Source organism: Ctenocephalides felis, unplaced genomic scaffold (assembly GCF_003426905.1).
Source record: "Ctenocephalides felis isolate EL2017-DRISC unplaced genomic scaffold, ASM342690v1 CF-g0.4_SCAFFOLD_01886, whole genome shotgun sequence".
NCBI classification, from domain to species: domain Eukaryota; kingdom Metazoa; phylum Arthropoda; class Insecta; order Siphonaptera; family Pulicidae; genus Ctenocephalides; species Ctenocephalides felis.
Window position 1 is genome coordinate 42,156,420 of NW_020538040.1, and position 25,420 is coordinate 42,181,839.

Consider the following 25,420-nt stretch of genomic DNA (forward strand, 5'->3'; position numbering starts at 1 on the left):
TCATAATCCGTTCAGAATAGCTAGCAGCACTCATAGCCAGTATTGTGCTTATTAAGTGCAATAATTAATACAATTAGAAGTTTTGCATTGAGCCCGTGTACCTCTGCTAATGAAGAACAGTTAGAGTATTACGCAGTCACCTCGGAACTGTTATAAACTCATAAATATACGCCAGCTTACACATTCGCTAATCACGCTGCGAAAACTGCATTTCGTTTCGAATCCGAACGATAGCACATATTCCAATTAAAATTATTTATGACGGTTAACGTTAGACAAATTAAGGCATATCAAATTTAACATGAATATAGGAGTTAAATATACTTGCAAGTATATTCAACAATTGATGGAAGCGTGTTTTTGTCCTATTTTTTACTAAGCTAATAATTACGCGGTTAATGTCTAAAAATCGACACTCAATCTGTTTGCCCTTTTCTACATACGTCCATACATTTTTTGATAAGAAAAATGTTTTGGGTTAATAGGGTTTCTCGAAATTCTCATGTTATGTGGAATATATTAGACCGATTAAACCGCATAACAGACCAATGTTATGCCAAGGCTTTATTATGAAGAACTTTCCATACAAATTCGTTCTAAGTATTGACAAAAGCCATGTGGTTGCTGTGCCGTCAGGAGTTTTTTTCAGGTTGTCACATAGAAAACCTAACCTAAAAACCGCACACATGTAAAAAAAAACGATTTTAAATAGCAGGGCCTTTCTGACCCAGTTTCATAACATACGAGTCAAGTTGCAGTTTATGTGTAAAACGCCTTATGCAGAGCAAATAAATGACATTTTGACAGTATACAGTATAATTCAGTAGCATAATGAATGGAAGTTGGAGCATAACATGGTCTTGCCATATCATTGGTCCGTTGTGCGGCGGAATCGACCCATAAGTGAAAGGGGCAGCTAGCACAAATTATATGGTAGATTTATCTACTGCAAAGCATGCCACATATAAATGTTCATAGGGCATATTGATTGTCATTGCAAGTGCCAGCCTAATCTCAAACTGATATCATTTAAATTGAATTGCACATTTAGAGATTAAAGGTTTTCATATATTATTGTCGCGTTTTTCACTAATTTATTTAAATTTAATTATCAAGCAAATGCCGAACATTCATGTTTGAATTATGTTCTGGTATGTTTAGCAAATCAAGAGCCATTTCAAAAACTATGAAAAAAATACCACATTGCCATAGGTTTCATACCCAGTGACTTCTAAAAACAGTTCATATCTTATCTAAAAACATCTCCATATTTTATTATTTATTTTGTTTTAATTTTCCATTACAAAAAAAACAAAATAAAAAATTAATCCTAAAATTTAAAATAAAGTGTTAGGGGTAGACAACCCTTAATTATAAAATTTAGTTTTTTAAACTTAAATATAAACTTTTCCATAAGTTTTAAAAAATATTAATAGAAATTCAATGAAAAACATTCATTGACTGAAAACTGGGTGAAACATAATTTGATTACTAACATTGCTGTTACGAAATTGCGGTAGGAGGGTAAAAATTTAGGGCTGCATGTAATTTTTCATTACCAATAATAAATATATAGCATAATAGAAATTGGTCGAAAAAATAAAAAAAAATCCTAAAGTCGGCCAACCCTTACCACTTAGGGATATGAAAAAGAGATATTGTCTGATTCTCAGTCATACTGAACGCGAGTACAAAATTCCGTAAAAATCGGTCAAACCATTTCGCAGAACTACCTAAACTTGATGTGCTTGAGCTATTATATGAAGTCTTGAGTATATTATTTTATATTAATTCATTTCCAGAGGTGTAAACGGAAACATAAGTAGAAGTAATTGCCTTTTTGCGCAAGGCAAGTTGTTGCTTGGACTTTCTGATATCTAATACCTGGAAATAATCGAGTAGATCAACAAGAATTGATTTCTAGTGAATAGTTTTTGAATTTCTTAAATTGAGAAAACAATCATGTAAGTCTAATGCATTACATATAAATATCAGCTATTTATTAAATAGTTCTCTAATTTTCTGAAATAATTGAATCAACCATTTTGAATAATTAAAAAAAAAATCGATTCGTATTGATGTTCTACTCAATTCCTTTTAGAACTTTGCAATTAATTGCATATAACACAACCGTCGTGGTTTATTGGTAAAGAACGTGGACCAGCATAAACTAGTCCCAGGTTCGATCACAATTTCGGCCACCAGGTCGATATCAAGCAGTATAACACCAAATTAAGGATATAGATCTTACATACAATCTCAAGTGAAATTATCGCTGAAACATTTTCTAGTTGCAGTAAATTTGTTATCATACCGTTTATACCTTTATCTGATGAGTTATTTTAAAATACGGTATGTTATAAACATTATAGAAAAGTGACCGCACAATGCTCGTACATTTACTTCATTATTAATAAGAACGTGTGAAAGCGAGAATAAGCGTACAAGATCGAGTTTTTCACAGTTGTTTTTTCGATCAATTTTATAAACAAGAATATCTATCAGAAGCATTCGTCTTTTTAAACTTTATTTGCGTCGATAGAAATGGGACGATGTTCAGATTAAATCTATGATAAGTAGAGAATATATTTGTAGCACCAAATTCAGAAAATTATTTCAATTGATGTACTTAACATATTTATTAAAACTTTACTTTCAATTGGTTCATCAATAACGTATTCAAAAAAATTAACCAAAGTTATAAGTTGTAACTATCTATAAACTAACCAATTAATAATGTTCACATAAAAAAGATCTTTCCAGAAAATATTGTTTATATATTTATAATTATAAAATTACAACAAAGTATGTTATAAGCTGCATCACACAAAAAAATATAATTTAAAACACAAATTTGCGCTTTATATAATTATTAAAACTATTAACAAAGCAGTAGAAAATTAGCTTGCATTCAATGATTATTTTTTTATAATTACCTTGATGCAGTACCAAGGTAACAAAAATGTAATGTAGATTTTAAAACGTTTTAGTGCAATTTTTAATTAAAAAAAAGGAAATATCATAAAGAGGTATATGTTATAAATATAGTTCTATGGCAATTTATATTTTGATATTTATTTTACTTTTAGTAGAGTAATTTTAGTAGTTACTTTCTTGTGCTGCAAAAACTGGGCATAAAAATCAGGATTAAAAATACACATTATCTTAAAGTTTCTTAATCTTTTCGACATCTTGGCATACTCTAAAAAAATGGATGCATGTGAGTGTGTGCGCGGATACAATTTTTAATCTACGATTTTGAGAGCACGGATCAACCGATTTAAATGATTCAAAAAAAAATTTGATTTCTATTGATGTTGTTTGAGACGTACTTAGTTTTTATCAAACCAACCGTCTCGAAAACGTGGGGCAAAAAGTGCCAAAAATGGTAATTCAGTTTTTGAAGCAATGTAGCGTCAGTTTTGAATTATTCAATAAGCATTTTACTGTAATGAATAATATAAATAGATAGATAGGAAAGAAATAAACAACCGATTTGCCGGGATCCAGTGGTTTTGGAGATCCAATGAAAAAAGTCAAAAGAGCCATTTTGAAGGCGGTTAAATGAACATGTCTAGCACATGAAATTATCCTATATTTTATAAAAATTTTAATAATAAGTATATATTTTGTTTGCATTTCCATGGGTTTTGTTTTATAAAATTCATTTTTTTTTAAATTTCAAAATATAAAATAAATTCTTATTTTACTAAGAAAGTCCAACTTTTACAAAATTCTCAAAAAACTAATTGTTTCCAAAAATCTTAAAGCTTTAAAAAAATTTAAATTGCGGTACCTACGGGAAGTTCTAACGTTTGATGAAATGAAACTAATAAACAATAAACATGATAAAATCACAATCTGATCTCTTAAATCAAATCTAGTAATATAAGTTTCAAATTGTGTTGTAGTAACAATCGAAGTATCTGCAATATAACTGCAAATAATTGTAAATTGCATTATTTCTGATTATATGTGTTGTTGGCATCTATTTACGAGTTGGATGGAATAAAGTAGAAGTAGTTTGTATCATCGCGAACGGGTTAGGCACGGGTCTTCTCATATTCCGTATGATAACCGATACATATACGATTTTACAGTATAAGCTCTTATTTCTTGCATGACGTTTGATTCGCTTCATTCAGATTACATGAAGGTAAAATGTACAGGAGAAGTCTATAGTTTTGATAAAATGCAATTATTACTTGGGCTAAGCTAAAGTTTTGCTGTACTACACTGACGTGTCACAAAGCTTATGAATAAAATATAGCAATATATAACAAAATATATTTTTTTTAAACAATGTTACCAAGAATTCTTTTTTTTATTCAATTTTTATTTTTCTTTCGCTTTCGTATTTTGTCCTAGTTAAGTTGGATCTTTTTTTTGGATTTTGGATTCTTTTTCCTGTATAATCTTCACCCGAAAAGAACAAGAAATTCATGTCACAACCGTAGCCACAAAATTTGTCACAACCGTACCCAACGCATGCATTTGAGAACAAATAATCTAAATCATATCTAAATCAAATACTTATTGCTCGATTACGACTACTAATATTTAACTTACAGCAAAAAGTGATTCACCTGTAAACAATTAACAGTTATTAATAGAAGAATTCAAACATCAAAACTTACTTTCACTAGATCATATTAATGTAGGGCACTGACTAAAAGCAATAATGTGAACTTGTTCGACCAATCATACTTCATTTTTCTCTTTTTGGGACTCTATCTCAAAATCAGCATAATTTAGCTTTTATGACCACTGTCACCACCAACTCTGTATGTTAACTATTTTAAAATTATAAAGTAAAATTTTCATAGATCTAACTCAGTTTCTATAACTAATCTGCAAATATTTAATCGCAACAGATCATCATTCTTATTCTTTTATATGCAGATGGTGTAAAACACCAATCTGAAATTCTGTTAGTGTAAAACACCAATCAGAACTTAAAAGCCCTTTTTAAAGTACTTTTCTTATTTTTTAAAGCTCTATTTCTGATACTGACGACTTTGGCTGATCAATTCTGCCGTAAAATAGAGCAATGTTATAGCAAGGCTATGTTACGCTGCTCGTTTCATATGGTACTGAAAATTATCAAAATGCTATGTATTTGCTATGCAATCAGGCGTTTTACACGTAAAAACCTAACTTCTTGCATGTATTATGACACATAAGAAAGATGCATAAGAATCTTTTTTGAAATTTGTGCGTTATCTAGGTTAGGTGTTGTATCTAAAACACCTGACTGATACATAAAAAAACAAAAGAGAAAGGAAAAGAAACATTCAATACAAGAAAAAGAAGTGATGTTATATATTATTATATTTTATTTAAAGTATAGCAAAACATTTAGAGTTAGACAGTTTTAGTACCATTTTATACGAAAAACGCAGCGTAATATAGCCTTTCCATAACATTGGTCTATTTTACGGCGGAATTGGCCGGTAATCATAATATAGCAAAGTCTGTGAAGTTTCTCACATAGAATTTGGAAACATATTTTCAACTTCCCGTAGGGCAAGTTACTGTAATCGCAAAAAAATCGAAAATGAAAATTTTTATATATCTTTACGTTTCAAAGGTTTCTGAATATTTGCGTGTGTGTGTGTGCGAATACAAATTTTCGTCGACGATTTCGAGAACACGGATCAACCGATTCAAAAAAACATACGCACATCAAAATATCTGATATTTTATAGAGATTTTCATAATGTGTACACATTTTGTGTAAATTTGTTTGGGTTCCGTATCAAGATTTTTGATTACGGTACGGGAAGTTGCAGCAATTTGCCTTAAGGCACGATGGCATGCACCCCACTAGTTATCTATATTTTATGACTCTAACTGTAAAAAACTTGCATGAATAGCCTGGATTTAACTCTCAAATTGAGAACTTTTTAATATGTTGTGTCGAGTCTTATTCTGTATCCGTATAAGTATTAATATACTATGATCAAAATAAAACCAACGATCATGTAGATTTAGTACGTGTATCTGAGAGAAAATAAGTTAAATGCAAAACATACAATAAAAGAGACTCAACTTATATTGTCTTAAGGTGATCATATTTTTTAAAGTCAAATCCGGGATGGCAATTTTTAGTTAAGCTAATCCGGGTGTTTGTCGTTTACATAAATGCTATTCAAGGATATAATAAAAAAGTTTTTTTTTAAATGAATTTTTGTTTTATCCTAATTGCGGACTTTTAGTAAGCTTTGTACTTCGACTATTATATGCAATACTTCTTTATCTATGATATTATATCTTATATTTTTCGATCTATATGTTCTATTAAATTTTCATCATAATTAATTTTAAAAAATTAGCGTCTGTATTTTATCTATTAATTTTCGAAAAACCGGGACATCCTGGACAAAAAATAAAATCCGGGACAAATATTGCTTTAAGAAAAACCCGGGATACAAGGTGGAAATCCGGGACTGTCCCGGCCAATCCGGGACGTATGGTCACCTTATTTGTCCTCATGTTCGATAGAATTAACTTCAATTCTGTCAGCTATAATATAAATTTATTTACTGAGGATTTATTATTCTGCGGTATTTAAACGGAACAAGCGTAAAGTCGTATGAATTGCCAGTTGGACATTTCTTTTCTTTTTTTTTCTTTTTTGTTGTTTTCGAGTATTATGATAATCTCCTTCTAACTATGCGCGGTTATGCGATGTACAACTATATTCTCTGTGAGAGAGTACAGTTAGCCTGAATAATCGCACATCTAATCGGCGAGTCCACAAGGCCGCTCGTCGCCACCGAAGCGTGGAAATTGCTCGGCGTAAGGCGGTAAAACTACTACTTCCACGGACAATAGAGACCCGTCTGATTGTCTGCAAGGAAATTAAACAGCGATTCTTAAAATTTACGATTCAATATCGACTTGTTTCACCGGAAAAATTAGAATGGTCGGGTGTAAAAATTTGCATATAGATGTAATAATCTAATAGTGCATGGCATCGTGTCTTGAAGCAAATTGCTGAACATTACGTACCGCAAATTATGGAATAAACTTTAAATTTTTGTTAAAACATTGAAACAAAAATCTTGAAAATTTTGAAATTTTTGAACAAAATTGTATTAATATTTATACATTTTATAGCATGCAATTATAAGTATTTGCAATTATTTTATCAATGAATAAGTGAAAAGAAAAGCATAGAGTTTAAGTAATTTATTAGCACAATACAGAATTCATTTTGATTTAAATATTAATTTCTTAAACGACATCGACATCATATCTAGAAAAAGAGACTGTTTGAACAGTCGGAAGGAGTGGATGATAATTCTTCTGAAGAGGAGGAGGAGGAGGATGACCCTAGGTCTATGCATTAATCGCCCTGCAAAACTTCACTGCCGCCCAAAAGACGCAGGGCGAAGTCCGCCTCTGTTGCCTGCAGGCGCACGAGATCTCTCCGACCATATGGCCTCATCCTAAAGAAGAAAATATGATTAGGAATTCAATATGCAAAATAATTATGTTATAATTGTATTGAATTATTTTTGTAATTGACACTATTTGGCACTAGTTTTTTATGATACTTATGATCACTCATTGTCAGATATAGATATAAAAATACTTGCGCTAAATCCGATCAAATATTTCAATATAAATTATCAAGATTTCAAAAATATTAATTAAATTGCAAGAGACCTATTGAAAGACAATATTTTCCATAATAAAAACATAGTAATATTATATCAATATCAAATTGAGTTCAAATAAAGGTTACGTTATAGTATTCTGACAGCTATAAAGTAAAAACGCACGAATATTATTTTTATTTTGGAATCGTAGCAGTGGAGTATTATAACGAGCAGTAATAATTATGAATCAAAGTTTTACCGTTAAAACATATCGAAATACAACCATATTTATTTTCCTTCCTAGTCATAAATTTTGAAAATGCATACGACTTTTGCAAAAATATAGTATTTGTCTATATTAAATGAAATGCCAAATTTTCAAGTTTTCAGTTATATTCATAAATATTATCAAAATATAACTTACCTGATTCCTGATTAAATCGGTCTTAATTTTTTTCAAATCGATCACTACACATTTTCGAGAGAAAAATTTTTGGCGAATATAAAAAACTTGCGTCTTTTGTTTAATTTTTCAAAAACTTTGGCTCTTAGATAAAAGAAGAATTAATTGTTTTTATAACTGAAGTGACGTTCGTAGAATTATATGTCAGAGTTGGCCATGCAACAAATATTCGTTATATTGTAAAAAATACAAAACAAATTTTAGTTGTAAAATCTTAAATGTTCAAGACTTATCAAAAATTACGTAAATTATAATTTGATAATATTTATGATAGATAACTTGGCATTTCATCTAATATAGTCAAATTTTTTTTTTGCTAAAGTTGTATTCCATTCTCAAAATTTATCACTCTGAAGAAAAACAAATATGGTTCGAATTTGTCATATTAATGCAGTGATTTCCAACCTGTGGGGCGCGCTCCCCTGGGGGGGCGCCATACCTTTCCAGGGGGGGCGCGAAGCTGTTTCAAAAACATTATTTTTAAATGCTGAGTAAGTGTCAAAAACAAATCAGCAAAATACTTAAAGTACTTCTAAGAGTGTTTGAGTTCAAAAAAGAAATTGCTATGTTTCTTGCTGATAACAAAAGAGACGGAGCAATCTTGTTTTAGGACACAAACTTCCTCGCAAAATTTGCGTATTCAGTTGATATTTTTCAAAGACTTAGCGATTTAATTAAATCAATGCAAGGATCTCAAATTCGTGCTTTTGTTCAGAAAGACAAGATTACGGGTTTAATGAAAAATTAGAACTGTGTATAGCTAGTATCAAATAACTTTATAACTTTAACATGTTCCCCCACTTTTAAAATTACTTGTGTTACTGATGAAATAGAAGTAAGTAAAGATCTTATTATTATATCAGTCATATGACTAGTCTGCGAAACCAATTTTCGCATTACTTAAAACATCTAATTACGTCCAAATACGAATGGATTAGAAATCCATTTGTCATTGAGAAACATGGTGATTTTGGTCATTCAACAGCAGAGCAGAAAATGATAATTGATTTATCTAGTGATAGCACATTGAAGCAGATTTTTCAGGACGAAAATATATTGTTAAGTTTTGGTTACCAGTAAAGAACGATTTTCCTACTTTGACAAATAATGCTTTAGAAATTTTATTACCATTTGTGAGATCTTACTTATGTGAAACAGAAAATTCTTATAATTTATAGTTATGTTTGTATGCATATTTTTTATAATACTGTGTATTATTTGGCATAATTTCAGTTATATTAAGTATATTTATATTAAATTGTTAGAAAAATAAGGGGGGGGGCGCAATATTTTTTTCTTTCGAAAGGGGGGCGCAAGGAAAAAAAGGTTGGAAACCGCTGTATTAATGCTTGTTTTTATATTATACTAGTGCTATAATACCACTATAAAAAATAGTATGAAATAATATAATTCGTACATTCTTACTTTGTAGCTGTCAAATAGTTACCAAATCACCTATATTGTTTTTATTATGAAGTACATTATATCGAATATGAATGCAGTCTTTTGCAGTTTAATTAATATATTTCAAATCTTAATAATTATGTTCCCGTAGGACAAGTTATAGTAATCGCAAAAAAATCGAAAATAAAAATTTTTATATATCATTACGTTTCAAAGGTTTCTGAATATTTTGTCATACCTTAGAAAATATGGATGTGTGTGTGTGTGCCGATACAAATTTTCGTGGACGATTTGTCGGAAAAAATCGAATATTTTTTAAAAAATTTCTAAATTTCCAAAAAGTTAAAAATAAATTAAAACAACATGAGTTGTTTGTAGAATACGCTCGTCGCCCAATTTAAAAAGCACTTACAAGTTATAATATGTATTTATAATAAATAATCTATTTCAAATTATTCAAAACAATTATTGATTATTTTCATTTCTCAAATTTTTAATTGCGCCCCAATAGTTTTGTAAAATATCGATAAATTAGAAATGTGATCTGAAAGTTACGCGGGCCCACAGAGGATTAAGTAGTGACCTTTTTTATAATATTATAAACATTTGATATTTGGATACATACTTTGAAATATAACATCTATTAAAGCATACAAATGCGTTGTGTACAATATTACTAATACTTATAATACAATTTTGAGATTTTTCCGTCTTTCCGGAAAAAATCATTCGCAAATTTTTCATTTAAAAATGTACAGTTGTTGCAAAACTATACAAATCGAAAAGTGAGAAAATGTGACTAATTTTGTTTATTTAAATATCCCTAGTGCGATTTTAATATTTTGTTATACAATTCAAGCTTTCATAAAAGTTTTTTTTCAACTAAATTCGATGTTATTGGTTCAGTAGTATTTTAAGGTACGACAGATGTCGCTAGTGGTCGGCATTGCAACCTCGCGTCGCGCAATGCTGCTTGTGCTTTACAGTATATAAGGAAAATAAACATTTCTTCTGCCGGGTGTTGCCTGGTTCCGTGCTTATTCCAATTTACGTATTTCTCAGCGTTCAATCGTTGTTGTTACACTAGACGTCCCGGCATCAAGCGCAATGCTCTTTTATCAATACGGTATGCCATATATATATATATATATGCTCAATATTTTACAAAATTTTATACAGAACTAAATATAAATATGATTCCGTAACCGTAATAATTTACAAATACATGTAGATTGGTTGTGTTATATATTAACTAACCAGTGTACTTGGCGCTCTCATCCAAGCGGTTTGCTTGCTCTTTCAAAGATACGGGGCAAAAAGTGCCAAAAATGGTAGCTCAGTTTTTGAGAGAACGGAGCGTCCGATATCAATGATTTAAAAAACATTTTACTTGTATTGACAAAATTAAAAAATAGTTAACTATTTGAGAAGACAGGTAAGCTAGCGGTGCAAAAATTAATGAAAAAAATGCCATTTGGGGGCCAAAAATATTCATTAGACATATGCAAATTTTCAAATATTTTATAGAGATTAGAATAAGTATGCATTTTGTTTTCATTTCTGTGACTACTCTACTAGTGTTCACGATACGCTACGCTATATTTCATCTCTAATCGCTAGCTACACAGCACGATAGCTATGAAAAAAAAGTTCAAAATCTTCAAAGAATTTCAAAATAAAAAAACAAATTTTTCAAAATCATTTTTTTCAAAAATTTTAAAATTTTCAAGAACTTTTTTTCGAAGTTTACAATAAATTATAAGGCTTTTTTTGAAAAAAATAATTTTTGGTACGGAAAGTTCCAGCAGTTTGTCTTAAGGTACGATGCCATACACCACTAGTTTATATTAAAATATTAAACCAGATTTTGCGCAAGTATTTCTATATCTATATCTGACAATCAGTGAAGTATCACAAACAATTAGTGCCAAATAGTGTCAATTACAATAATAACTCAATATAATTATAACATTGAATATTTTGCATAATGAATTCCTAATCATATTTTTTTCTTTAGTATGATATCATGTGGTCGGCGGCGTCTCCTGCTCCTGCAGGCAACAGAGGCGAACTTCGCCCTGCGTCTTTTGGGCGGTAGTGAAGATTTGCGGGGCGATTAATTCATAGATCTTGCAATCATCAGCTTCTGGTTTGTCAACGTATAGGGCGTCAACCTCTTCCTCCTCCACCTCCCTTTTCTGATGATGTATCATTCTCTCCTTACGACTGTTCAAACAATCTCCTTTTCTAGATATGATTTCGACTTTCAAGATATTAGGATTTAAATACAATTGATTTGTGTATTATACTAATAATTTAAAAATTTAGAAAAAATCGTCGTGTAGATCGAACATTTTGAAATTTTCTAAAAATTGTATCAAACTAATAACATTAATAAATATAGCAAAAAATAATAGATTTCTTTTTTTTATAATGTATTTACTATTTTTTTTGAACCAATACAGACAATATTGAATTAGTTATCAATAAAACAATTAAGCGATGGGAAATTAAATATGAAGAAATTTAGAATTTTGTTACAATAAAATTATTGAAGTTGTATTAACACTGTTCCAATAATATAATAATGATGTAATGTGATTTTTTTATTTATATTTTCTTTTCATATCTCACTCAGGCTTGGTCTTTCTAGTATACCGTGCACATAAACCAAAACCAAATCACTTATTTAGTGGCAATATCCTTGCAAATATTTGGTCCCTTGTTTTTTTTTTTTCTTATAAATATACATATTATAGATTATTATTGATTAATCATTTTGAAAAAACTTCATGACTAGAATTATATCTAAATGCTTGTAATAAGAATGCAAACTGTAAGAACATAAAATCTACAATTTTATGAAAAGACACTATACCGAATGACAAATTTACAATCAAATTCTTGGTGCATTAGTAAAACAAATATATGATTATTCATATGCGGAATTAATACTGTTTATATGTAGTAGAATATATCAATAAACTAGTGGGGCGCATAGCATCGTGCCTTAAGGCAAATTGCTGGAACTTCCCGTACCGTAATTAAATAATCGAGGAATGAAAATTTACATAATATTGTTTAGGATTATTTATTACATACTGTAAACTTATAGGTGCTTTTTAATTTGATAGATTTTGTTTTAACACTTTCCACTCGCGAATTCCGAGATTTATATGAATTTTGCCGCCGAAGCTGCGACATCCGAGTCAAAAGGGTTAAATTATAACTTACACGGTTTTAATCTGTACTTGTTGGCGGTTCAATCATAACTGACCTTCCCGCTCAATAATAATTTAGTAAGTTTACCTGATTCGACAATCATTGTACGAATAAGGGTCGATTTATGAAATTTTTATATTAATGCTGGATTTGGTACTAAACTTTCAAACTTATCTTAATAAAGATCTGAAAACATAAAATAGTGCTTAATAAATAATAGTTCTCAAAAACTTAATTTGATTGACCAAAATTTGAAAAATATTTGATTGACAAAAATACTATAAGAATTAAATATAATGATGTATATATAGTATTAACTTCCTCACATTACCTTAAATCGATTGTAAAAAGTTTAGGAAACTGCAGGTGTAATAGAGATCACGGTATCACTGGCGGCTATATGGTATAGAGACTATCTTACGATACTACTCGGTCATTTACTGTTCATTTTGAAACACATGTAAACTTATTGTATATATTCTATTATTAAGTCCAGCTGATATATTGCGACATCATTACGGTACTTTTGATAAATAGGTCTCAGATAAACAATAATGGAAGCAGATTAGTTTTTCTATAAGCTTTTAAATTTAAAAATAACGCTCACAAAGCAAATTCCGCACGTGTATACGTCTGTTAATACGTGAATCAGCTGTGAATGCTCAAATCATGACTCATGACTTTAGATTTATATTGAAATGAATCACTTTCAAACGAACAAACTTGTTAAATGCTAAATAATGCATTAGATATACGGAAACGATGTAGATATGAACGAGAAACGATTAGGTAATCGTTTATGAATTTATCGAATAGAGAAAAAATTCTTGTTATAGACTTAATCGTATTTACATTGGTTATGTATTTAGGATATTGTGAAACTCGGTTTTTTGGTCATCTGTTCATTTTTAATAAAGAGCCTATCGTGGTGTAATAGTTAAGGACATGGGTTAGCACAAACTAGTTCTGGGTTCGATATTAACCTCAACCAGCTCCACATCAAGAAGCTTGATACCAAATTTACACTGAACTTATTAGATCTCAAATATCATCTCAAGTGAAAATTGCATTTTGTGAATATTCCTGCCACATAATATGTAGAGCTCACACGTAAAAAAGAGTTATTGACCGCTGGGTTGCCCTCTCGAGAAAAATACTAGGGCGTTATTAAAGTGGACCTTTTTACCCGCGGATTTTTAAGCCCAGCTTTACTTTATATTTGTATTTGTTTTTATATTTATATTCTCTTTCTAATTCAGCAATATCTATATATCATATAATTAAATGTTTGTCTAGCAAAAAAATAGAGAAAATGTTTTCAAAAAATACAAAAGAAGTGAAAAATCTGAATCGAAATTCGATTAAAAACGTCCATAAAAAGACGATAATTGATTAGTTACCGATCAGGTAAAAAATGAATAATAAAATTAGGAGGTACGATAAGAAGGTGAAAATTGAGGGTTGCATCCGTGCTTCATTCAAACTGAGCTTTTTCATAGGCTGAAAAAAATCTTAATCCACAATCATTCAAAAACGTCTTCTGACAGTAATCGGGTTGAAAAATTATGTAATCGCTATAATAATTCTTACGAAATAGGGGTTTGTGGGGAGATGGTGAAAATTTAGGGTTATGTGTTACAGGTTTAGGTGATTGAAAACTATTTTGTAATGTAATTCTCCAGAAAAAATTTAAATTTTTAAAGCAAATTTCCAGCGCATACAACAATTAAATATTCTGCGAAATTCTTTATCTCTATTTGCATAATTAACAATAACTAGTAGTAATATGTGAAATCGATCTGAAGCTGTTGAAATATATTGAATATATTATTATATAGAATATATTATTGATTATACCAATGATTTTGTACACTTACACAGAATGTTGACTCATTGTATCTAAATACTACTGATATTGCTAAAATAGATGTAAATAACGCCTCTTAAGTTTCATCATGTATCAAACTTTCAAAAAATTGCAAAGTGCTATTTTATATGTAAATTATAAACAAAATCAATAAAAATTTAGTTTAAAATTTTTAAAAATAGTGACAATAAGGTTTGAAATTTAACATGGCCTATTATTTCAAACATTGATGAATGTTAGTAATAAAACCACTTTTTGTAGGCCTATAATATTTTAATATATTTGTTAAGACCATACGTTTGTCATTGTCATCATATATAGTTTTATTATAATCGTCATTTTTTTCAACAATTTATTAGGAATAAATGGTCACGCCAAGCTTTACCAAAAATTGTTTAGCACGCTCTTCAACTGATACATCTTTCAAACGATTATTAGATTTCCTCCTTCCAGAACTTTAAGAAAAAATGAGGGTTATTATGCATTTAAGCCAAAAATTTTAACAAACAGTTCTTATTAAATGCCATGATAAACTAGCTCTATCTTTGCAATTTTTTCTATAAAATATGGAAAAGAAATCAAGAAATTCAAACTGTTATTAGATTTCCTCCTTCCAGAAATTAAAAAAAAATTGAGGGTTATTATGCATTTAAGCCAAAAATTTTAACAAACCGTTCTTATTAAATGCAATGATAAACTAGTTCTATCTTTGCAATTTATTTTTATAAAATATGGCAAAGAAATCAAAGATTCAAACTGTTTGCTTCGGACTTATATATTTTCAAGACAGAATGAAATATTAATTACCAGTATCATTAAGCCAAGAGAAATGTTTAATGTAAATAATAGTTAAGTACTACAATAAAACTTGAACTGAAATAATTTAAATCTTCTATTTAAATTATTTTTGATTTACAGTTGAAAATACTCAAATAACATTTATTTGGAACTATCAACTTCAGAGATTTATATGATGTTTTCACTTTATCGATTAGAATAGCAATTACTCTGGAATTTTAGCGCTCCCAATTATCACTCTAAATCAGTTATCCCTAACAAAGTGAAAGTAATTAATAGGATTTGCATAAGTAATTTGCCTTTAAGGAAAAAATGAAAAAATCTAAAAGTGGCCCATAAAGAAAATGCATGAGATTTTTAAAAGCATTTTAGTCGAATTTTGGTGTTTAGCATCAAAAGGAATTTTATACGACTTGAAAGCTCCGCCATAGAGAGTACTAATATAATATGGTTTCAACTACTTCTAACTAATTTTACATGTGGAATGGGCTTGTTTTGCAAAAAATATGAAACAGATAGTTAGAGTTTGTCAAGCATATTAATTAATAAACAGCAATCAAAATTACAAATAATTATATAAGCTATTCTGCTAAGATTTAACAACAAAAATAAATAAACATAAAGTTATTATAAACATGGAAAATATCTGCGATATGATATTCACTCAGACACCGACATAATAAAATAAATAAAATAAACAAATTAATTATGATTCATCAATCATTGTGGCAATTAAAATATTTAATAAATTATTTTAATTATAATATAATATGACATATATATTATATAAAAAACATGCGATATAAAATGCTTACGTTCATATCTATCTTAAATATTTATCTTACCATAAGATATTTCAATATGAAAAACAGTATGAAACTTCTGCAAATGTAAATAATTATCAGTTCAAATAAAATAATGCATTCGATTTCTTGCTAACGCCTTACAGATAAAATACAAATAAAAAAATCAAAAAATCAATCAAAACATGTTAATTAAATATGTCCATTAAAATATTTATTTGCAGAACCGAATATTTCTTCCTGAGTATATAAAAGTGTCTAGTACTTTCCTGTTTGCAAAGAAAACTCATATAAAGTTTTTACTTCACACTTTTGTCAGATTTCTTTTTGTGTTATCTATATTCAATATTATCGTCACAATATATATAAAGAATCTAATACTAAAATTATTTAAATATACTTTATCTGCATTGGCTTTGTATTTTATATTAATTTACTAATATGATGTATGTGTTTAAAAGTATTTTGTGCATTTGAATCAAACTTATTTTATTCAAAGATTCTTTAATATAAAAAGATAGAAAATAATTTAAATATTATAGTATTTTTAAGAAGGTTTGTTGCATCAAAGCAAACTAAGATAATAAATACATATTATCTCACTTAACGTATTAATAAATATAAGTAGTACTAGTTGGTATCTACGAATATTTTTATTATACTTTGCCATATCTTTACGTTGATAAAATTAAAATATCAAATATTTACCAGTATTTGTTTATTTTGATTTCAGATTTTTAGAAAATCAGCAGAAGAAATAGAAGCTCAGTTTGGATTTTCCAGGTACGTAATTTAGAAATTATACCAGCTTGGTTGAAAATAAAACACGATGATACAAAATTATATAGAAAAATAAAGATTATCCAAAATGTTTTCCTATTATGCATGATGTTACTCCTTTCAAGTGGAGACGACAAACATCAAATCAGAAAAAAAAATTTTAGAGGATTTTTAATTTTCACAAAAAAAATTATAGAGGAGACTGGGCACGATTGTGCCACTTTTTTGTTTTATTCAGAAATAATCTTATTTAAAATAATTGGATTATTTAAATCAAAGTGTGTCTAAAATTCTGCATATGTTCGGATAACATTGTTTTGTATCGATTTTTATTTTTTGAATCATAATTATTTTGAAGCATTCTCTTCTATAAATATTGTGAACTCTCTCCAATATAGAATTTATCACAATCATTACAATTCACTTTGTAATCGGAGTCAATAATTCTATTATGGGAAGTTTTTGATTTTAAAGAAGTATATAAAGCATTTAAAGTATTATCAAAATTGGAAACTAAAAGAAAACCTTCTTCAGAAAAAATCTTTTTCAAAAAATAAGTAAAACTGCCTCAAGATAGTAAAAAACTCATACCTTTATATTTATTTAAAAAAATAAAGAATTAATTTAACTAGTATCAACAAGTAACAAAAGGTTATCATTATTATTTATTTTATTATCTTCTTCTATTATATATATAAAAATAAGTCGGGTTTTACAAATCCGAGAATAAGGATTATGGAATACATTCATAATAACAATTTAATGAACATAATTGGCACTAGCTTGTAACACAACAACCAGTAATTGTGGGTTCATTGGCGAAGTGTTGATGAATCTTAAAAATGTGACTATCCGACGCATTCGAGCCAAAGTTACTGTCTGTATTTAATATAAATATAAATATATATATATATATATATATATGTATATTTATTTATAAACATTATATAATCAATATATCTTAGAATTTGATATTTATCAGCAGTACTATCACTAAGCAATTCATGTTGAGTTTGATTACAACAGTAGATGATGTACCTACATACACTGGTCGCGTGCGTAGAGACGGTTTTGTTCTGATATGAGAAAGAACAAATGCAACTGGCTTGCAATCAATATAACGGCAACCAGAAAGACATAATTTACAAATGAGTTTATAAATTTGTAATCGCGAAGTGTAGAAAAACGGCCTTATATGCTGTTTAGATAAAAAGGTTGCGTGTCCGCAATGAACTGCCCTCGCGTGGCACATATAAAATCCAGTCAAGTGCCAGCCCAACTCTTTTACTGATCAATTGAGGAATTTATTCATGCTTTTGGTATGTGAAGGTCCTTTACTGATGACCGATTTATTCATGATACGTGGAAAATGTAGTAAATAAAATTTTTATGTACTTCTCTATAGCTAATATAATTCATTATGGAAGCCAGTGGTGGATGGCATCGTGCCTTAAGGCAAATTGCTGGTACTTTCCTTACCAAAAATTAAAATTTTCATGAAAGCTTTAAAAAATTTTAAAAACTTTAAAAAACATTTTTGAGAATATTGAAACTTTTTGAATTTTAAAATATTTTGAAAATTTTGACCTTTTTTCAAAGGAATTGCGCTGCGGTGGCTATGTAGAGACAAAATATCGACGCGCGTATTTGTTCGCAAAATAGCATTTTCTTTTACTTTGTCTGGGAAATCGCTAGACCTGCGTTCCCAAAAATTTAATCAATTTTTTAATTTAATACAAATAAAATGTTTTTTGAATCATTCAAATTAGACGCTCCGTTTTCCCAAAAACTGAATTGCCATTTTTGGTTCTTTTTGATTCATTTCATCGAAACACCTGCCTTTTCCAAAAACTAATCAACACATCTCCCTATCAATGTTTTTTTTAATTATTCAAATCGGTTGATCCGTGTTCGCGAAATCGTCGACAAAAATTTGTATCAGCACACTCACACACACGCACACACACATTTATTTTTTCTAATGTATGCCAAAATGTTCAGAAACCTTTTAAACGTAAAGACATATAAAATTTTTCATTTTCAATTTTTTGCGATTACTATAACTTACCCTGGGGGAAGTTAATTATATTAATTATAGTGCAAAACATGCGCTAGTATGTCCTCAAAGACTGATGAATTTTCATAACAAAACTATTTTTCGTGGACCTTAATATTTTAAGACGTTCGATTTAATCATGCTGTGTATCAATATGTTAGACTTATTATAAACGTCAAAAAAATGGTTTAACATTTAATTATGAGGAAACGGTTCAGCCGATCTTATTGTTAGCCAAGAACTAATCAGCATTTGAGTTGAAGACTGCAATCAATTGTATAAGACATGTACTTCAGGTTGGTATTTATGATATTTTGTTAGATTTATCAAACAAACGTGACATGTTTACTGGATTATTTGCAATGAAGAATTTATATCTATAACTAGTAGGTACTTATTAATTTTAATGAATTTAACTGTACCATTAGTAATTAAGAAGATGAAATGAGAACATGCACATTCCGCTTGGGCGTAAAAATTGATTTTTAGTTTCTTTTAATAATAAACGTAATTAGAGGTATAATCAAATTATAGCCGCCTATCAAGCGTTGCACGTGCAGCAATGAAAATCCATTAGTATGCATCTGCAATTAATTTAATTAATGAAAATCATAAGCGTCTTTATTCACTATTACTGGAATTTCGTGCTTGGCGGAACGCTCGAATCAATTTAGTCAGACGAGTGGGTAAAGCGAGCAACACTTTCGACACTGACTACGACGAAAACTAGATCCTTGCATGTAATTTAATTAATGAAATGATTAAGTAAATTTAATTTAAAATTCATATATATATATATATATATATATATATATACAGCTATAGAAACAAAATTTCTCGATTATTATTTCTAATAATTATTTACAAAAACAGAAACTTAAACGGCAGTATTATTGGACCATTTTACAATATTTTAAACTTTTAAATAATTATTAACTTCCCAAAGGAAAAGTTTATGTTTTCATAAAAAAATCCGATTTGCTAATTTTATGTTTTCTCGACGTTTCAGGCCGTTTTGAATCGAATGAGACCAAATTTGGAAAAAGTATGTATGTGTGTGTGTGTCATGTGTGTATATGTGTATTTGAACAGATTTTTTGCCGTAAATCGACGATTTCTCAAAAACGGCTAGACCGATTTCAAAAATTTCAAGCCATTCGATGTATCTTGACGAGGACTAGCGTTTATCAATTTTACACGACGATCAGCCAAGCTTTGTAAATCGCAGATGAGTAAAAAAATTTTCGTTCACGTTTTAGCCCGCAATTCTGAATCGATTTTGAAAATTCAAAAACTGTTCGAAAGATATTGGTTGGGAATCGCGCTGATTAGTTTTTGGTAAAGATTGGCCGGGCCGTTTTCTTGTAATAAAGTGTTTGACGGTAGATACCATAGTCTTCTAGATTATACTAAAATATTACGGCCCTACGACAAGTCGTTTAATTTTAAAAAATCGTCAAAGTTTGCAAAAATTAGTTTCGTTTTTTTTGGCGTTTGTCAAAATTAGACCTTTCATCGACATTTGCTCAGAAACGACTGAACCGATTTCAGAAATTTAAAAGCCATTTGATGTATCTCGATGAGGACTATCTTTTCTCAGTTTTGTGCGACGATCAGCCGAGCCGTTTTTTTGTAATTTGGAAAAAAGTGTTGAACTTTTCGTCCACATTTAAGCTAATACTACCGAATCGATTTTAAAAAATCAAAAACAGTTCGAGAGATATTAGTTGGGAATGATACTGATGAGTTTTAGGTGAAAATCTACCGAGCTGTTTTCTTGTAATTAACAGTTGAAAAAAAAATTTAAGCCGATTTTTATGGAACTTTTTTTGGCAATATATATCATGGTCTTATAGAACTTACTGAAAATTTATGGCCTTACAACAAGTAGTTTAATTCTGAAAATTCATCAAAGTTTGAGAAAATGAGTAGTTTTTTTGACGTTGACTAAAATTAAAATTACACGATTTACTTGGCATAACAATAGAGTACTTGGTCTTAATGAACATACTAAACTATTGAACCCCTACGGAAACTGGTTCAGTTATAAAAATTGTTGATTTTTGAAAATTTGCTTTTACAAAATACTCCGAGTTAACCGTGTTCGTTCGTTTTCATTTTCAAATATGTGTAATAAATCCACTCGGAATACTTTTAATCACTCATAACTTACATTATTTTTTATTGATTGAGTCGATTATTTACACATATCGGGAAGTATATGTAACTTGCCCCTAGGAAAAATACGAATACCAACTAGTTTATCTAGGCCTCTGTATTACTATATAGTTTAGTAAAAATAAAAAATATTGTCGGCAATAATAATAACTGCACACAGAAAACAAATTTGTTATACTTTACACAGAGATATTTAATGGGTACTTAAAAACAAGCCAAGAACTTTATTATATGATGTTTTTATATACTCAAAGTATTGACAATTGTTCAATTATCTTATCCATTTTTCTACACCTGTATATTATAATTTCAATTTTTAGTAATATTTTAAACAAATTATAATAATCGGTCATTTCCGTTGTTATCCTTTTGTTATTGCCGTAATTTAAATGGCATTATCTTCTTAAAAAAGTAATAGCTATTCTTAATGTAATGTAATGACGGTTGAGAAACTACAGAGAGTAAAATTGTACAATTGTCTGCCAGCACTTTATATATTTTCTTGCTGCTAGTAAATCTAACAATAAAACTGAAACAAAGTTGGTTTTCTTGAAATCTCGATGTAACTCATTTACATGTGTAATAATGTTTTCAGAACTTTTATAAAGGTTGCGTAATAATAAAATATTGAAATAATATAATTAATAAATTTAATATTAAATGTCAATTGTTGTTCATCACTTAATCATTAATTAAAGATCACATCAGTTATTTTTCTAAAGTGTAGTAATTGTTAAGAAAGAGAAAAGACGGAGACAGAATTAAGGCAACTAGGGCCTTATAATTATTTCTATTTTTGTTTTATGTTTAAATAAAATTAATTATACGTCTTATGTGCGGATTGTATGCACTTCCTTTGGATGACATATTGGAATCCTAAAAAAATAAAATAAAATTTGTGACATCTCTTATACGTTTCAACATCTGATATCACCTTGGAATTTTTTACATGTTTATGCTGTGTATAATTTATTGTGTTCAATTCATACGATTAATTTATATTGGCAGTTCTGTAAATTGCAGGGCCAGTAGAAGAACAATTCATTGACCTGATATATAATTACACTATTGCAATTTTTTAAAATAATTGCCTTTAAAACCTGCAATTGTATTTTAATATTGTTGTTAACGGTCCTGTAAAGAGAGGTGTTTGCTTTCATCTGAAAATCCGATTTGCTAATTTTGTTTTCTTGACTGGTAACATCTTGAAATTGGAAAAGTATGTGTGACTCTGTTTTTATGTGAGCCAGAAATTAACATTTTGTCCACGTTTTTTCAAAAATGGTGCACAATTTGAAAATTCGCTAATTTGGGTCAAATTTGAAAATTTGAGCAATTTGAGAAAACTCACTTAATTTTGAGAGACTTTCAAACTGTTCCGTAATTTTTGGCCATGTTTTCACCAAAAATCTTGTATCGATATTGAAAATTTGAAATTTGTTTAGAAGGTATTAGGTGAGGATCACGCAGATTTGTTTTTAGTAAAGATTGGCCAAGCAGTTTCTTCGTAATTAGTTATTGAAAATGTTTTGACAATTTTTATAAATCTTTGATGAGCTCGTAAAGGCACGTGAAAAGTGGTATTGAAGGTATTTAACTTTTCTACATCTTTGGATAACTGAGCTTAATTCATGAATTACTCATTGGAGTAACAACTATGCACATAAAAAAATTAAGTACAAAAATTTCATGAGTGTCTTCATAAGTGTGAGTGTATGTGAGTGAGTGAATAAATTGAAGTAAATAGCTTATAAGATGTTTTATTCTGATTGTTGTAAATAAAATTAGTAGTGCATAGCATCGTGCCTTAAGGTAAGGTGACCATATTTTTCTAAGTCAAAACCGGGACGGCAATTTTTAGTTATGCCAATCTGGGTCGGGGGGTATATAATAACAGTTTTTTATATAAATCTTTTTTTATAATTGCGTACTTTTAGTACGAACTTTATTATTCGATTATATGTCATACTTTTCCATCTATAATATTATATTTTATATGGATCTATATGTTTTTCGCGCTTTTGAGCATAAATATTTTGAAGAAATTAGCACTTGTTCGTTTGTTTTCATAATTTTTGTTAATTCATCTGTTAATTTTTGAAAAAGCGGGACAATCCGAAACAAAAAATCTAACTCCGGTACAAATCATGCTTTTAAAATAACCCGGGACACGAGGTGGAAATCCGGGACTGTCCCGGCCAATCCGGGACGTATGGTCACCTTACTTGAGGCAAATTGCTGGAACTTGCAAAATTTATTTCATATTTTTGATTTCTGCATTCTTTGCTTCGTATCTCCGAAACGGCCGGACCTGCATTTTCCAAAAACTATTTAAAACGTCTGCCCATTAGTAGGAATTGAATGTTTTTTAATATTTAGAATCGCGGACCAAATATTGTATTCGCACAAAACACACAATGCCTTTTTTTTATTGTGTGCCAAAATGTTCAAAAACCTCTGAAACGTAAAGATATGCAAAAAATTTGATTTTAATTTTTGGACAATTACTATAACTTGTCCCACAGAAAGTTAATAAAATTTATTCAGAAATATACTACAAATCTATTGAAATTAAATTAATTATATTTTAATGCGCAATCACTGGATAGTCCATAAGATATGACGGCTTGCAGGACTAAACAAATAACTTTTCAGTATTGGAACTTTATAGACTGCTGCGCTCGTGAAATCAGCGAGGTTAGAACTAAACATGGTGAGGACGAAGGTACTCATCCTATCGTATTTTTTTCTGCAATTGTACAAAATCCACCACTGCCTTAACGTTTGTACATGTGCAAAAGATAAGAATCTTATTACAAATTACGTTAATGGCAAACGAAAAATAAAAGAGTCAGCTAAAGTCGACAACATCATACGCACACGAACGCAGTTCCACACAACTTTACTTATTACTTACACTGCCAACACAGATCGTATCAATGCTAACAATTTATTTGCATAATTATTCCCTCATTCTTTCATTTCTTTCGAGTCTCTTGTTTTGTTTCGTTTTCTTTTCTCATTTTTATTTTCAGTTGTATTTGTATAATTTGCGACGTGAGAATTCACAGGGCGTTATATCACCTGTAATATAAAGAAGTTATACGTTATTCGAAGAGTTATACGTTATATAATGCCGCAGCGTAAACCCATAAAGAAGTTGAAGAGACCGTCACATTTTCATGTTGAGTCGTAAAATTGCTACAATACGATACATTATTTAAGATCTTTTACTCCGGAGGGACATTGCGAATAGTATTTGCCCTTGAAACTATTGCAACATTTATGCACATACCTCGTGTATTTAAAAGTAAATAAATAAATCTGTATAAGTACATTTCAGTGCAGATACCGATTTCAAAGAGTAATTATTGAAAACTGAATAGAGTAAAGCGGGACACAAAAATCCAATTTGACTTTGAGCAATTATATTGTGAAAATCAAATCAATTACAACACATATCAAACGGACAACTATCTGACTATGTTCAGTAAAACTCCTCAGCTAAATCATCACTGTAGAATTCAACCAATGCAAAAAATAACTTTTAATTTTTTTTTTTTTGCCACGAAAAAGTTCAGTTTGTCTTTTATCCCGCCCAGGTATAAGCTTTTATAGAGGTTATATAAAAAACTGTTGAATCTAACTTAAAATAACAATACATCCTACAAAACAATTAAATGATGTATACTTAAAAATTATATTAAGGTCTCATAAACTAAGCAACAGTGCTCACATCTGAAAAAAAATCTAACAACAAAAGATAATACTTTTGTTATCCATTTTTAAACATTGCTTATTTTATAGCAATGTTGTAAGAATCAAGATGATGGCTGGTTATACATCTTTTACCCTCTACTTGCAAATATTGTTGTTAAAAAATTCATAATTTACTGGTTTTTGAGATATCGGTAGTGAACCTTTGTACCCGTGGACCTTTAAGCCCCGTTATACTCTATGACGCAAAAAATGTAATCATTAAAAAAGCTAAATTGCAACAATTATTTATTTCATTCATCTCTTGCAAAATTGTATTTTTAACTTAATTTTTTAAATTTTTGTTTATCTTTGCCAGGGAAAGGTTCAGTGTTAAATCTAGCTTAAAATAACAATATATCCTACAAAACAATTAAATAATATATACTTTAAATTATATTAAGGTTTCATAAGTTAAGCAATAGTGCTCACATAAAAAAAAAATTAACAACAAAAGATAATACTTTTGTTTTTCATTTTTAAACA

General features: G+C 29.3%; 1 long non-coding RNA gene across 1 annotated transcript in view; it reads left to right on the forward strand.

Moving 5' to 3' along the window:
• Positions 1–1,897: 1,897 nt before the first annotated feature.
• Positions 1,898–25,420, forward strand: part of LOC113378095 — a 58,027-nt gene continuing 34,504 nt past the window's right edge. The window contains exons 1-2 of the long non-coding RNA XR_003367139.1: positions 1,898–1,964; positions 16,898–16,947. This is a non-coding gene — a long non-coding RNA (uncharacterized LOC113378095). The remainder of the gene's footprint in view (positions 1,965–16,897; positions 16,948–25,420) is intronic.